The sequence below is a fragment of the Cavia porcellus genome, unplaced genomic scaffold (genome assembly GCF_034190915.1).
Source record: "Cavia porcellus strain 051 isolate PalLab524CR breed Dunkin Hartley unplaced genomic scaffold, mCavPor4.1 scaffold_11, whole genome shotgun sequence".
In the NCBI taxonomy this organism is placed as follows: domain Eukaryota; kingdom Metazoa; phylum Chordata; class Mammalia; order Rodentia; family Caviidae; genus Cavia; species Cavia porcellus.
The window spans coordinates 52,599,385-52,615,201 of NW_026947494.1; the positions used below are offsets into that span (position 1 = coordinate 52,599,385).

Here is a 15,817-nt window from a genome sequence, read left to right on the forward strand (position 1 = left end):
TAAGTGAACTGATTATGGTTTATGAAGCTATTGTAGACTTAATAAATTAAAATTACTGCAATTAGTTCTTTAGTCAAATTAAACTGTTTTTTTCATCTTTTAGTTCCATAGTAGAATTAAAGATAGTTTTTATTATATTTGACTGATTGCTAATAAGAACATTTCAGTTTGGTTTATTTGCAAGTGATAGTGTAATGAAATATTGACTCATATTTTATAAAACATAAAGTATATTTTAGCATCATGATATAATTAGCAGTGTATCTTATTGAAGTTATGAAATATAAAAATTTTCTTATACCTATATAAATTGGAGATGATTGTATGTTAAGTATGTATTGAAAAGGAATATTTTAAAAACACTGCAGAAAGCTGTACTATATAGAAATTTAAAAGTATGAAAATTTTACCTAATCTATACTGTTAATATATGCAGATAACATCTTTATCACTTGAAAATGTGTGTTATTCTTGGATTAAGTACTTTTGAAAACCTCAGCTATATTACTTCTCAACATAGGAATCTTCTACTGTACATAGTTTAGAGTAAAACAAGAGCAAAGTTAAGGAGTTTTTGGTATAAAGTCATTTTTATTTATTCTCTCACATATAATTTGACCAATCTTCCAAGCAAGTTGATCAGACTTAATGAGCCTTAGACTTGTGATAGGTTAGGTCTTGGTAGATTTGATTTGTTGCACAGAAGCTACAGGGAAATAAATGCTCAGTGTCTAAAAGCAAAAGAGTATATATATATATATATATATTATATATATATATATATATATATATATATTTAAAATATACAAACAAAAATAGCAAAAAATTAAGACATAGCAACTTAAAAATTTCATGAATTGATGATATGAGTTTCATAATATGACATTATGAAAATCAGAAAGACTGCACCGGCCACCTCCCCAACCTTGTTTGTTTGTTTGCTTGTTTGTCTTGAGGCAGAATCTAACTTAAGTTTCTGAGTTGCCCAGACTGGACTCCAACTTTGACTCTTCCTGCCTTAACCTTCCAGAATGCTACCACACCAAATAACAACAACAATAATAATAATTTTTAAAAATCAGTGTTGTTATTTCAAACAAGACAAATTCTAGCAAAAGTTAGTATCTGAGGGAAATTATTGGCATAGTCGTGGTGCTCATTTCATTTTTAATAAAAATCAGTTCTGTAAACATTTATCAAACATGGAACACTGTGTCCTTAGGTAATTACTTCAATACAGAATCTGTCTTTTCTTTTTTTGCTTTTAGGTACTAAGGATTGAAAATAGGCCCTTCACACTATCCTACAACCTCAGCCCTGTTTAATATTTTTTTAAGACAAAATCTCTCTAACTTGCTAAGTTGCTCAGACTAGTCTTAAGCTTTGTGATCCTCCTGCTTCAGATTTTCAGAGCACTAAATGCCTTCCTTTTTAAGTAAGGAAGCTAAGCATAGGAAATATAAAGTAATAGCTACTTTTAATAATTCAAAAATTTTTATGTTCTTAATTGAAACAAAAATTTTACATATTTATGAATATCATGATGTTTTGATATATGTGCACAGATTATGTGCCATTCAAATGAGAGTAAGCATGCATATCTCTTCAATATTTGTATTTTATTTGTAATGAAAACATTCAAATCTTTTCTTCCATCTTTTTTGAAATATACATTGCATTATCATTCTCTATAGTCACCTTTTTGTACAATAGAACCCTGAAACTTATTTCTCCTATGTAACTTTAATCTAGTACCCCATTGATCAGCTTTTTTTCCATTACATCTTTCTACCTGTCCCTTGGCCCCTGGTGACAACTATTGTATTCTCCAAACTCTGAGATCAGCATTTGTAGATTCCACATAGAAGTAAGATCACTTGCTATTTGTCTTTCTATACATGACTTCACTTCAGTGTAATAACCTTCAGTTTCGGCCATTCTTTTCTATGACTGAACAGTATTCTGTTTTATAAAAATATTGTATTTTCTTTATCCATTCACCGATTGATAGGTAATTAGGCTGTTTCTATTTCTTGGGTGTTTTGAATACTGCTAAGATAAACATGGGAGTGCAGATATCTCTTCAACATACTAATTTCATTTCCCTTAGATTAACTAATGGTATTACTGAATCATATTGTTGTTTCTTTGTTTGTTTATTTATTTTTTATAAAACTTCATACTACTGGACTGGGGATTTAGCTCAGCGGCATAAGCGCCTGCCTGGCAAGTGTGAGGTCGTGAGTTCAATCCCCGGTACCACAAAAAAACAAAAACAAAAAACTCCATATTATCTTCCATAATTAGTTCAGCCTATTTTTAATTGAGTTTTAGTTGTGTTTTTTTTGCTATTGATTTTTTTGAGTTCTTTATATATATTGGGGGGCTGGGGATTTAGCTCAGCGGCATAAGCACCTGCCTTGTAAGCAGGCAGTCGTGAGTTCGATCCCTAGTACCGAAAAAAAAGACAAAAAAAAAAAAAAAGTTATATATATTGAATATCAGCCACTATCAGGTATGCATTTTGCAAATATTTTGTTCCACTTTGTAGGTTAACTCTTAATTCTTTTCTTTGCTCTGCAGAAACTTTATAGTTTAATACAGTTTTTGCTGTTTTTCTTATGCTTTTGGAGTCTTATCCAAAGTCTATGAGTCTTCCCATGTTTTAAAATATTTATCTGTGTTTTCTTCTAATAGTTTTAGATCTTCATGTAAGTCTTTAGTCTACCTTGTGTTGATTTTTGTATGTGGTGAAAAACAGAGGTTTAGTTGCATTCTTCTGCATGTGGATGTCCAGTATTGTATTCCCAGCACTGTTTACTTGTACAGACTGCTATTTTCCCAGTAGGTGTTCTTCCTACCTTTTTTAAAAATCAGTTGGGCATAGTTACATGTGTTTACTTCTTGGCACTTTATTCTGTTCTTTTGGTCTATGTATCTGTTTTTATACTATTTCCATGCTGTTTTGATTACTATAGGTTTGTATTTTGAATTCAAGGAGTATTATGCTTCTTGCCTTGTTCTCTTTGGTCAAAATTGCTTTGACTATTGGATTTTTTTAATTTTTTGTTTTCTTGTAGTTCCATATTAAAGATTTTCTACTTCAGTGAAGAATGTCACACTGTTTTCCAATTTGCACTATAAGCAGCAATGTATGAAAATTTCCATTTTCTGTGCATCTTTGAAAGCAAACACCTGGTATTCTCAGTATTTTAAATGTAATTTTTCAAATATTGAATTCACATTCAATTCATATTTATTTTTATCCTTTTGCCAATAGTCCTTTATCTTGTTTGGTAGAGATTTATAGTAATTCATAAAATGGTGCTATAAGCCCTCCAATTCTATGCTATCACACTTTGATTTTTATTTACATTTCCCTAATAATTTTGAACATTTTTCTTGTGCTTGTTTTTCATTTGTATATATTCTTTACTGAGTGGTGTTTTGTTAAATTATTTTGCATACATTTTAATCAGGTTATTTACTTCATATTCAATTTTGATAGTTCTTTATATAATTCAAGTGCAAATTCTACATTAGATATGTAATCTGTAAATATTTCCCCCTGTTTCTAGCATGTATTTTTCTTTTGTTCTTTTTTTGTTCTGAGAAAATGTGTTTTATTTTGATTAAGCCAATTTTAGTGTCGTTATCTATGAATTTTGCCTCATATTAGGTCAGTGGTGGTGAACCTATGGATACCTTTAAAATCTAAACTGTGAAAAACTAAAACAGGATCCTCATGTGCAAATGAAAATGAAACAGTGACTTTATGGAAGACATATCTAAGTAAACCTGAATAAGCAGGTCTTTTGGCTTCTATACTCTCCAGTATATAAATCACACTGTTTTAATAATATAAAGGGTTTTGAGCCTAGTGTGGTAGTGCACGCCTGTAATCCCAGCACTAAGGAGCAATTCATCATCTTCAAATATGTAAAAGCCAATTTGCAAATATATATTTGTCTATTTGTCCTTCAGAAATGCAGGAATGATCCAACTACTACAAATTGTTCCCCATTCTTTTTTCCAGAATATCAATGGTCTATTGAAATGAAAACTTTCAATAATGAAAATATAACAATTTTAATTAGATGATATAGATTTTGATGATTTTATTAAAGTAGGGACATAGACATGAAATGCTCTTTTAGGAAAGAATACAATCAATAGACTGAAAAATCACCTTTATCTTCAATCATGTATTTGAGACACATCAATGTTTATTGCTCATGCTATTTTGTATCAAATTATTCATTATACATTTGTGACTATGAATGAAAGTTTTAGGGCTTGTTTAATGGATAGTATTTATAGTTTGCTTTAACTTTCTGTGAAACCATCTATATGAGATGAATAAATAAAATTAAATGTTTACTATTTCCTTCCTAATATTTTGAATAATTTCAAAATACATATAAATGAACAGATGTGAAAGTGTATCGGTGCTTTGACCTAAGTAGCACAGTAGTATGTATATAGTAAATGCTCAGAAATCTTTCAAAGTAAGTGTTTTTTAATTTTAAGACAGTTTTAAATTTATAGAAAAATTTGAAGATAATGCAAAAGATTACTATTTTCTCCATACTCGTGTCTTCCCTACTATTAGTGTCTAAGATAATTAGTGTATATTTGTCACCATAAATGAAAAAATATTGATACATTATTATTGAAGTTGTATTTTATTTATAATTTTTTTAGATTTTCCCTAATGTTCTTTTTTAAATATGTCATCCAGAATATCACATTACATTTAATTGTCATGTCTCATTAATTTTCTCTTGGGTATTACAGTGTTTGTGCTTTCCTTGTTTTTAATGAGCTTGACAATTTTGAGAAATTCTGCCTAGATATTTTATAGAATGTTCCTCACCTGCCATTTGTTTCTAAAGGTATTTCCCATGCTTAGATTAATGTAGCGAGCTGTGTCATGGGTTCTCCAAAACTCTTGATAGTGATTTGCAAAAGGAAATTGTATTTAGAGCTAACTTTTATTGTAGTAAAAGAAGAGACGTCAATATTAGCAAAGGGGAAAAGTACATAGGGCAAAATTTTCAGGAAATCAAAAACTTTTCAAGATTTCTCAGTATAATTTTAAAGAACGTGCTTAATTTCCCTAGCAGTAAATTGTGACAGTGAAATACTGTGTACCAGGTAAGTTCATAGCATTTAAGGTTTTCATGGGTGGCTGATCAGGTAGGCACCTTCTGCCTAACACATACCAAAAATTTCAGACTCAAAAGGAAAAATGTTTAGCATAATCCACAAGCAGATTAGGTGCAATGAGGCAGTCTTATTAAATGATACGACTTTTGTCTAGATATCCCCCCTAAAGCCTCATGTAGTCATAGATGAGGCTTTTTCAGAAGTGGCTGGATCTAGAGTGTGTGATTGATTCATGGTGCAATGCTAGGATTAAAGATACCAGGATTAAAGAAGGGTGATTATTAAATCAGTCCGGTAATTGGTTTGGCACTATCCTAATCCCAGCAGCCTGGATACAATATCAAGGACAGGAAGAGGCTTTTCTAGTCCCTTGCTTGTTTTGCTGCCTTCTGCCTGCTATAAACTGTTTCTCTATGATGTCTGTCAGCTGTGCCATCATCCTGCCTTAGGTCCAACCAATTATAGAGTGAAACCTCTACATACTGTGAGCCAAATAAAACTTTCCCCCTTTCCGTGTCTCAACAACAACAAAAAAGTAACTAAAACATTAAAGATTATGGGATCCCTCCCAATATTTAACCTCCCAAATCCCAACCATTTGGTCAGTCTTTAAGATTCAGAAAACCTGTTATATTAACTCTTTATGTGTATGAATTTGTTGGGAAAGAACACACAGGTAAAATGTCTTTCATACCACATTAAAAGAACGTATGCCATTAACATGACTTATTACTATTAATGCTAGTTCAGAAATATTTTGTAACAGAAAAAAAAATTTCTTTCTTATACGTCCCTTTTGTTAATTTCCTGTTGTGGCTCTAACAAATTGCCACAAAAATAGAAGGTTAAAACAACATAATTTCATCATGTTGTAGTTTTACAGATCACAAATCTGAAAATGAACTTCATGGAAATAAAGTCAAAATGTTGGCATGACTGTGCTCCTTCTGAAGGCTCCAGGCTGCAATCTGTTTTTTACTTTCTCTACTTCTAAAGTGTGGCACCGTACCTGGACTTGTGACTGCCTTCAAACCATGGCATCACTCCCTGGTTTCTTTTGTCATATCTTCCCTCTGACTTTTATGGAACCTAATTACATGTAATCTAAAGTAACAGCTTCATTTCAATGTTTATAATTTAATCATAGCTGCGAAGTTCCATTGCCATGTAATGTAACATAGTTAGAGGTGCCAGAAATTAGGATACGATCACCTATGCCCTGGTAGGTAGAGTCATTAGTCTGCTTGATTTACCTTACTATATGCCAGATATTTTTCCAAGGGCTTTATTTCATTTAATCTTGACATCATTTTATGAAGTAATTTCTTGTAACTCCATTTTATAGATGGAAAGACTGAAGCTTAGAGTGGTTGAAATAACTTTCATAGAACCACAAATATAAAACATGGTAATAGATCTAGGTTCAAAATTTATGCTTTTAATCAATAATCTGAAGTGTGTCAAGAACGAAAAGGTTTCCTCGGTATATTTTGTCTTCCATTGATGATTCAGAAATCATTTTACAATCATATACATTTATTATCAGTTCATCCTTTTCTCTCATTAACCAGTTTGCTTATAATTTACTTTTTGCCAGAAACTGTGCTCAGTATTAGAATTCAACATGAATGAAATATCCTTCCTTCCTGCAGAGTCCTTTGAGTTAGTGGTAAATACATATATGAGTCTCAGTGATCTAAATGCCATGCTATATAGAGAAATTTGACTATTTTCATAAGATGAGATTGCTTTGACTAAAACCTTGGGATGCAGCTGAGAGCCTTGGAGTTGCCATAAAAGACCAAGAACAATTGAGAGAGGTTGGGAAGAGGGTGTAGAAATGGGAAAATTGATTACAAAGGAGGGAAATGGTCAACTGATGAAGAATTTTGAAGTAGTGGTCAGAAATTTATGTTTTGATTTTGAGGAATTAACTGCTGGAGAGTTCTGAGTAGCACCCTGCCTAGCACTCACATTTTAATAAATATTTACCAGTAGATAAATTGAACAAATTATGTATCCAATGCTTCAGGCATGGTAAATGATTTAAGAGTAGAGGCTAGCAGTAGTCCTTAACCCTGGAGCCAAGTTGAAATTCCTTCAGGAGCTTTAAAAAGTATCAGTGCACTGGGCTATATTTGATTTATGTTTCAGTTGGTTAAGATAATGTGTGCATGTGTGTGCAAGTGTGTGTTTGTATTAAAAAAAACATTATAAATAGTTATGTCCAGATAACATTTTGTACATTCATATCTTTCCTTAGTCTGATATTGAAAAATTGAGAGTTTTGACTTGCAGCAAGATGGGAGGCTATAGAAAAGAGTTATGATAGTAAGAATGATGATACCAACAATCGGCATTTAATGAGTTTTACTTACTTTAGGTATAGTAGGAGGTTTTCCACTTATATTGCATGGTTTCCATGAGCTGTTATATAACTGGAGCACAGGAAAGCTCTAAGAAGAATAGGCTTTATCAGAGGTAAGGAGCACTGACTTCTTTAGACACCAGGGTTTTTGGAGGTAGAAAATAAAGATACACACTATCTTCTCCAAGTAGTTTGAATAAGTCCCCTTCAAAATCATTGTTGCCAATGAAATAGTATTAAGATTTGGGCCCTTTAAAAAGTGGTTGGGTAATGAAAGCTCTTTCCTCATTCAAAGGATTAAGGTCCTTGTAAAAGAGTCTTCCCAAAGTTTGTCATGCAGCCTGTGATCCCAGCACTCTAGAAGACTGAGGGAAGAGGACCAGAAGTTTGGGTTCAACCTGGACATTTTAGTGACACAGGCCTTGTCTTAATAAAAGGGGATATGATGAAATGGGGATATGTGTTCAGTGCAAAGGCCCTAGGGTTCAATTTTCATCACTTCAAAATAAGTAAGTAAAAAGACTTCTTGCAACAGTTTGGGGGACGGAATTGGCTAGTGTGTTATAAACTTCTCCTTTCTGCTGTGTGAGTTTATAGTTGGAAGGCCCTCACCAGACCAAGTGCCAGTATCTTACCTTGGATTTCCCAGCCTCCAGAATTGTGAGAAAATGCATTTGTTTAATTCTATGTAAATTACAATCTCAAATAGTCTGTTGTCTGTACAGAATAAAACATAAAGTTTTATGAAAAGCTAACTTGTTCAGGAATGGGAAAAATCAGAATTATCACTGAAATCAGGCCCTTATCCTAGAGCCAAGCTTGTTGTTAACTGTATTTAGTGAGCACAACTAGGTGTTGACTTCAAGTCTTTGACCTTGTGTTCATGAGAAGACTGTTTCTTGTATTCATTTCTAAATGTCCATATTTGGCTTTCAAAACAAAAAATGTCCACCTATTTTTCTTTCTCCCCTCATTTCTCCATTTCTGCCCTTACACATATTTGAAACCATAGTCACTTGCTAGCAGGGCCTCCTTGCCCTGTTCATATTTACTTAAAGTTGTCATTCCAAGATGCAAGGCTCACACTTCTCTCATTTGCAACCTCACAATACCACTTTGCATGTGTGCATGTACAGTAGTGGTGCTAGAATCCTTCCTTTGGTTTGAGGTGATCCATTGTAATTGGTATCACTAAGGATTTGTTTTATAAGGTAATATTTTAAAATTAATTTTTAATTTTAGAAACAGAATAGAAAATATAGAACACTGAAATACATCTTCAAAATCAATCATATGGGTACCAGATTTGAGCGTAGTTATCTACTTTGGGGAAGGGGAATATGATCTGGGACACTATACAAAGGGGTACAAGTCTTATGTTTTAATAAGCTGGGTCATGTTATCACAGGTGTTATATTTTCCATTTTGCTAGTAATTTATTAAAAATTGAAGAATAAGTAATCTATTAGACTAAACATCATGCCCTTTTTATTACTGTATTACAAAGTCTTAAATCACTCGCCTTTGTTCTTCAAAACGTAGAGAGAAAATAGATTATAGGCAAGTGTTGTTTTAATTAGGTAGTTCAACTTTTTAAAGCTCTTATAAGACTGCATCAGAATAAAAATTGAATAATTATCCATGACAAAAATTCCCACTAAAAATAATTATGTGCCTGCACTATACTAACATGTGCTACAGTAAAATATTCAGCTCTTATGTTCTGTGCTTTTATGATCCCATGTTAAGTCTAACTTGGAAACTTGAAAGGGATCATTTTGTTTTTCAACACCAGAGGGCCCTAAATTTCCTATTGGAGCAAAACAATCACAGTCATTTATTTTCATCAAAGACTTTCATATATGGGGATAGAATATGAAATTGTATATTTTTAGACTCTTAACAGATCAAAAAAGTTAATATATTTTGTGCCTTAGAGAGTTTATAAAATCACAATAAGACTTTATCTTACGATGAGCTAAGAATCTGTCAGTGCCCTTGCTAAATTTTTTTCAGATATTTCTTATAAAATAACTGCCCTGGGTTAATCTGTGGTTTTACTTATTTTTAAGGATCTATAAATACATTATCCATTCTGTTTTTTTTTCTTTTTTCCGGTACCGTGGAATGTACAGTTTTCTGGAAGAAGGTATGTCCCCTAATTTCAGGATGCCATCAATGACAGGTGTTGCACTTCCTTGTGGAGTGGGATACTAAGAGAAAGTAAAATGTCGTAAGCTTGCAAGTCACAGGAAATTACTCATTCATACACTGATGTTTAGAGGGTTCCTTACTCACATTTGATACACATCTTTCCTGTACTTTTCAATGAAAGAATGAATAGAACAGTTACCAATATACAAGCCAAGGAGTTTTTTTCACTAGTCACACCTTTTTTGTCCAATTAAATATTTAAAGATATTTTTGCTGCTGCTGTAACAAATTACCAAAAATTTAATTGTTTAGTATGCACAAATTTTTTCTGGCTCTGGAAGTGGAAAGTCTGAAATTGGCTCAAAATTAGTCTAACTGGGCTGATACCTCGGTATTGGCAGGCTGCTTTTCTTTCTGAGATTCTATAGGAGTATCTGTTTTCTTCTTACAGGTTCTAGAGTCTATTCACATCTTTGTTTATGCTCATGTTCTATCTTCAAAGTCAGCAATAATTGATCCATTGTTTTTCAATATGCCACTCTCTGGATCTTCTTCTTCTTCATTTAAAGTCCCCATAATAACAATAGATCCACTCAGTTAATCCAAGATGTTATCTTTAAAATTAGCTGATTAGCAACATTAATTCTATCCTAACTCTTAATTCTTCCTTGCCTTTGGCATAATTGCATATTTAGAGATTTAGGTTGAGACATACTTTATCACTGAAGATGCCTATTCTGCTTTTTAGGAATGGTTTTAGTTAAACCTGCTTTGAAAGAGAAGTAGCTACATACAAGTCTTGATGGTTTCTAGACAAATGGATTTTTCCTCTGACTTTCCCTAAAATTTCCACATTGTTAACTTTTGTCTTTTCATAGAGTTCTGCAATTGATTATGTTTTAGGATACACGCTTCATTTATTGTGCTCAGTATTACTATCATAATTTGATCAGATCATAAATGATCAGATTGGTTCATTGAGTTTTGCCAAAATGAAATAATCTCCCATGTTGGGGAAAGAGGCCATATTATGAAAAGTGAGAGCCATAAGCATTGTTTGAAAAAGTTTAGCTGGCCCTGGACAGAGAAAGTCTCAAGAGAGTAAGAATACCTCAGATAGAAAGAACAGCTTTAAAAGTAGCCTAACTTTCAGTGTTGCTGGAGCTAGGATTCCAAGTGAAAAAAAAATTATAGATGTTTATCCACAACTTGTTTGTTACATAAATAACTCCCAAGTAGCTTAAGGCTTTGCCAAGACAAGCACACTACTAGAGTCTATTTCAATTCTTAGAAATAATAGCCACAGCACAGAGGTATATTAATGATAAAGATGATAGTTTTCATTTGGAGTGTCCAAGTGTTTCACTTTCTGGGCTTATTTTACAGCTAAATGCTCTAAAAGTCCAGGTGGTTTCCCTGTTTTACATTGAATCAACTGAGTGCAATATGGAAGATAACTCTGTTTCTTCTCAAATATATGAAGTTACTATATTCAGAAATGAGTGTCACAAATTTACCTGAGTTTAATAAAAGCTAAGCTTTCCTTCAGTTAACTAATAGTTTATGTAGACCCTAAATCATTCCTTTAAATACAGAAGCTATAATTTTGAGTTAGACTTTAAACTAATCAGTACTAATTTGGGGAATATTGTATGTTGTAACATGTTTAGGAGTTTCTGTCTACTCAGAAGTAAATTATTGGATTCCATTCTTCTAGCAGACTCTGAAGCACTAGGTACAGTTCCTTATTTGTATGTAATGCCATCAGATAGCTCAGATTAGTTGAATGTGTTTATGATTGGTATTAGACCTCAAAAGAGAAAAAAATAAAGCAATGTTCCAGCTTATCTAGGAAAGTGAAAAGTCTTTATAAGAATATCTCATTTTATTGAACTTCATGCATATTGTATTATTTTACCAATTGAATGTTTGCAACAATTCTGCAGGAGAAATTCTGTCTGTACATTATTGTGGGGAATGACTGAGCCAAAGGTTCATGAACTCTGTGGGGTTAGAATAAAGCTAGTGCCAGAGGCATAGAATGCCAGAGGCAGACTATGTAAATAAGGTCAGTTGTATATCAGCAAGTGTCCATGCAGCCCTTTGGTGTTTCTTATTGGTAACTACAGATAGCTCTGAGAATATTTGCATTTCATGTTCTCAGCAAAACATTTGAGACCTTGCACTTGCAGCCCCTTTGCACTTTCTCCCTTTTTACTTTGCATAAATAATGACTGTGGGGCCAGGAAGGCATTGCTGTCTCTCCATCAGGGGATTGCATCCCACCCAGTCCCTGTTTTTCTTTTCTTTTATGTCTTTTTTTCTTAATCTCCCATCACCCTTTCTCATGACTCCACCCATGGCACTAGACGAGGCATAATATTTTGGTAATTCTCATAAGATTTCACACTTCTTTATTTATGTCTATTGCAGTGAATATGATCATTGCAGTGAATATGATCATTGACAATAGTACTGTCATTGTTTTAGGACATCACAAACCACACCCATGTATAATATCAAGCTTTATTGATAAATATCATGTGTATTCTGGCTGCTTCACTGACTTCTCTCTCTCCCTATCCTTGGGCTTCCATATTGATTTGTCTTCTGGCACGAGAGAGAGAGGGAGAAACAGAAGAGGAAAAGAGGGCTTTGTTTCTGACATGAGAAATCTGCTGAAGAGACATGAGCACCCTCTGCTGGAACAAAGAAGCACACAGACTTTTATTGTGTCTGGCAGGGGAGGAGTCAATGGCTGGATGGGAAAGTCATATTAACCTCAGACTGGGCACCACTTTGGCGTGTGCAGGACCAGGGACAGTACATTTGTCCTGGGATGAGGGAAGAAGAAGGAAGTAAGTCAAGGTATTGTTGGTTCCTTCACCATTTTGGAACAACACCATGGGGAAAACCCTTCATTCCCATGTTTTGGTTGTTAGAGGGCCACATATCTCTCTTTGGCCATTTCCTTCTGAATGAGTCTATCATAGTAGGGGCTATGGTGTAACATGGAATGACCAATAGGTCCCACATAAAGGTTAGTCTTGGGAGGGTTCTATTATGGCTAGAATTTCTTTAGTGGTGAAAGCTTATATCCTGGAAAGGATAAACCTCAAGAGAAGTTTAAAGACACAGGGTGCCATGAGTGCACACACACACACACACACACACACACACACACACAAATTGTGATTAGTGGACGTATGATAGAGATACTACTATAGATGTCCGTGAATCTAGGAAGGCCACCAGGAGGACCATAGGGTTGTTATATACCCCATGAGTCTTTTTTCTAAGTTGACTGCCAACTCAAAAGAGCTTGTGAATTTGGCCCTTGACTATATCCAGCTGGTTTACAAAGAAACAGCATTCATCTCCCAACATGGCATAGGTGCCACCTCTCCCAGCAGTCAGTACATCAAAGGCTTGACAGTTCTGGAGGGCAACTGCTGCTAGATAGGCAATCCATAGTTTTGGTACTTCATAAATAGAGGTTTTTAAATCATAAGACAACTGAGTATAGAAGTAAACACCCATTCCAATTCCCCAGTTCCTACACTGATAGCTGAAAAGATACCAATCACTGTTAGGATAGAGGCCACAGCCCTGGATGACCTATTATACACTGCATGAGAGTTAATCTGTAGTCTTTGCATGACTTCAGATTTTGTTTGTAGTGTCACTTATGGTGCCACTACTGCACCTGCAGGAGCCCTGCCAAGCAGAAGGAATATAGGTGAATGCTCCAAGCTCACAGACAAAGAATTGTCTATAGGGCGGGTACATAAGGATGTTATGTTTGTTTTCTCTTGTACATGGATGCATGGCTCAAGAAACTCCACCATAAGTATACCAGTATAGCCTGAGTGGAAGATACAGGAAAGATTTTTTAGCCATAATTGCCCCGGAGCTAAAGTTAGAGGCCCAGCAATTTGTGCTTGTGCATATGTTTGAAGTACTGATATCTCCCATGTGACTGCACATATCCTATATGAATCCTGCTGTAAGGCAGGCAAAGCCAGCAGTTGAAAAGGCTGTGTTTTATGCCTGGAGAATGGATTGTAAGAATTGGTATGTGTTGTTGGGAAGTGGGATGTGGTTAAGGAAATTGGAGCATGGCAAGAGAGTAAGGGTGAAGGAAAGAGTGTCAGTGTATAGATTGCATGTTGGGCAGTAATCTTTTGTGTAGAGTTAAGAACATGTAGTTTTTATAAGAGGTAGGTACTTGGTATAGTTGAAATCCCCATGTTTGGAATTCTGGGAGTACTGGAAAGGTTTGTAGGTCCCTGATGATGACATATTGTAACATCTGAGTTCAGGTGTTTACCTGTCACAGATGATGTTAATGAATATATGATCATCATGGTTAGTACAGAATCCATTTTCAGTTGAGGCTATGGATTCACATCCCTAGTAAAGGCAGTGGTAGTAACTAGCATCATGGCAGGATGACTCATGTGAGTTTTCTAGACAGATTTAGAATCCTGGACCATTAATTGCAAGTACCACGTTGCTGTGTAAATCTTTAACCCAGGCTACTGAGCACCAGAGAATGTGGAATGTGAGGTTACCAGTTGGCCTGAGCTATGACAGTGTGGGTATAGCCTGCTGAATCCTCCATGTTTTGTGAGGTAGAAATTATAGGTTGAAGGTGGGCATGATTGTGATTATGTCATTGTTAAGAGTGAAGATCGAGGTCAGGAAGATATGCATGTTTGTAGCAGTGAAGAATGCTTAAGCCAAGGTAACTGTCAGGTAGAAGATTATGAAGGAGATCTTGTGTGTGATGTGAAAGTCACTAGAAAGAATGCCCAGAATCCTACTGCAAAAAGAACAACTAATAGAACATAAGGGATGAGGAATCAGGTAGGGTAACAAACCATTGATTTGTGACAAACTCGAGTCCTTGGTAAGGTAAAGAAGGGTAGGAGTCAGGAGCTGAGGTGACGACTTGGAAGAGTTGATGTCAGAGGAGTTCACAGTAGGTGGATACTGCTTATTCTGAGTAATATGGGACCAGGATGGCAATCCTGAAACTTTGACTACCATTGGAGTTGTGAGGTAGACAAGGTAAGGGCCACTCCACTTTGGTTGTAACCCTGTAGGCTTAGAAGATTTCAGGTAAATTAAGTCTCCTGGAGATGATAGAGGGGAGGTGTCTGGTTTGGCTGCTTTAGAGGGTTGTGAGAGACAGTGATCTGCATGTTGGCACAGTAAATGTCAAAGGAAAGTGAGGATTGGGATATAATCTGCCAGAGGAGGAAGATCTTGGGAGGCAGGTAAATTATGAAGTTAGAATGGTCCAACATACATGAGCTCAAAGGGGCTCAGAAAGTAGGGTCCCAGTGAAATGTCCTGAGCTTCAGTTAGAGGCAAGGGAGAAGCTGAGGCCAAGGTTGGTATAGTTCTAGAATAAATATTGTGAGGTACGTCTTTAATAAGCCGTTTGTCTTTTCTACTTTTTCTGAGGGCTGTGAGTGATATGGTATGTATAAATGTCAAGTGATGTTTAGACTCAAGGACACTTGTTGAGTAATCTGGGAATGAAAGTGGGGGGCCATTGTCTGATTGCATAGTTTGAGGTAAGCCAAATACAGGAATGATCTCTTGTATAAGAATCTTGGAAACAATGTCTGCAGTCTCTTGAGCCGTGGGAAATGGCCTTATCCATCCTGAGAAAGCGCAGACAGAGGGAGAGGTATCTAAAGGTTTTGTATTTAGGCATGCGTGTAAAATCTGTCAGTTTTCACCTGGAGAGTGTCCCTGAAGTTGGTGAGTTGGGAAAGAAGGGGGAAGTAAATGTCCCTGAGCAGAGGTTTTAGTGCAAAGATGACAGTTCTGAGTGATCTGATAAATCATACCTTTTAGAGAGGATGAGTAATGACTGGAGTGAGAAGTTTGTATAAAGCTTGAGTGCCTACATGAGAGCAGTGATGTAAGTCAGTGATGATACTTGTGGCCTGATGATCTGGGAGAAGAAATTTTAATCTCTGGAAAATCTATCCCTAAGTGTTTTGATTATAGTGTGAATTAATTATAATTGGGTGGATGAATATTGAGGTGGGGCAGTTTGGGATTATGAAAAAATTATGAGTGAAAAAAAAGAGTTTTCAGCTCATAGAG

The 15,817-nt window shown here is 35.0% G+C and overlaps 1 protein-coding gene across 5 annotated transcripts in view; it reads left to right on the forward strand.

The window, feature by feature from the left end:
• Window positions 1-15,817, forward strand: part of Rnf180 (ring finger protein 180) — a 233,838-nt gene that overhangs the window by 93,866 nt on the left and 124,155 nt on the right. The gene's annotated exons all lie outside the window — the stretch shown is intronic.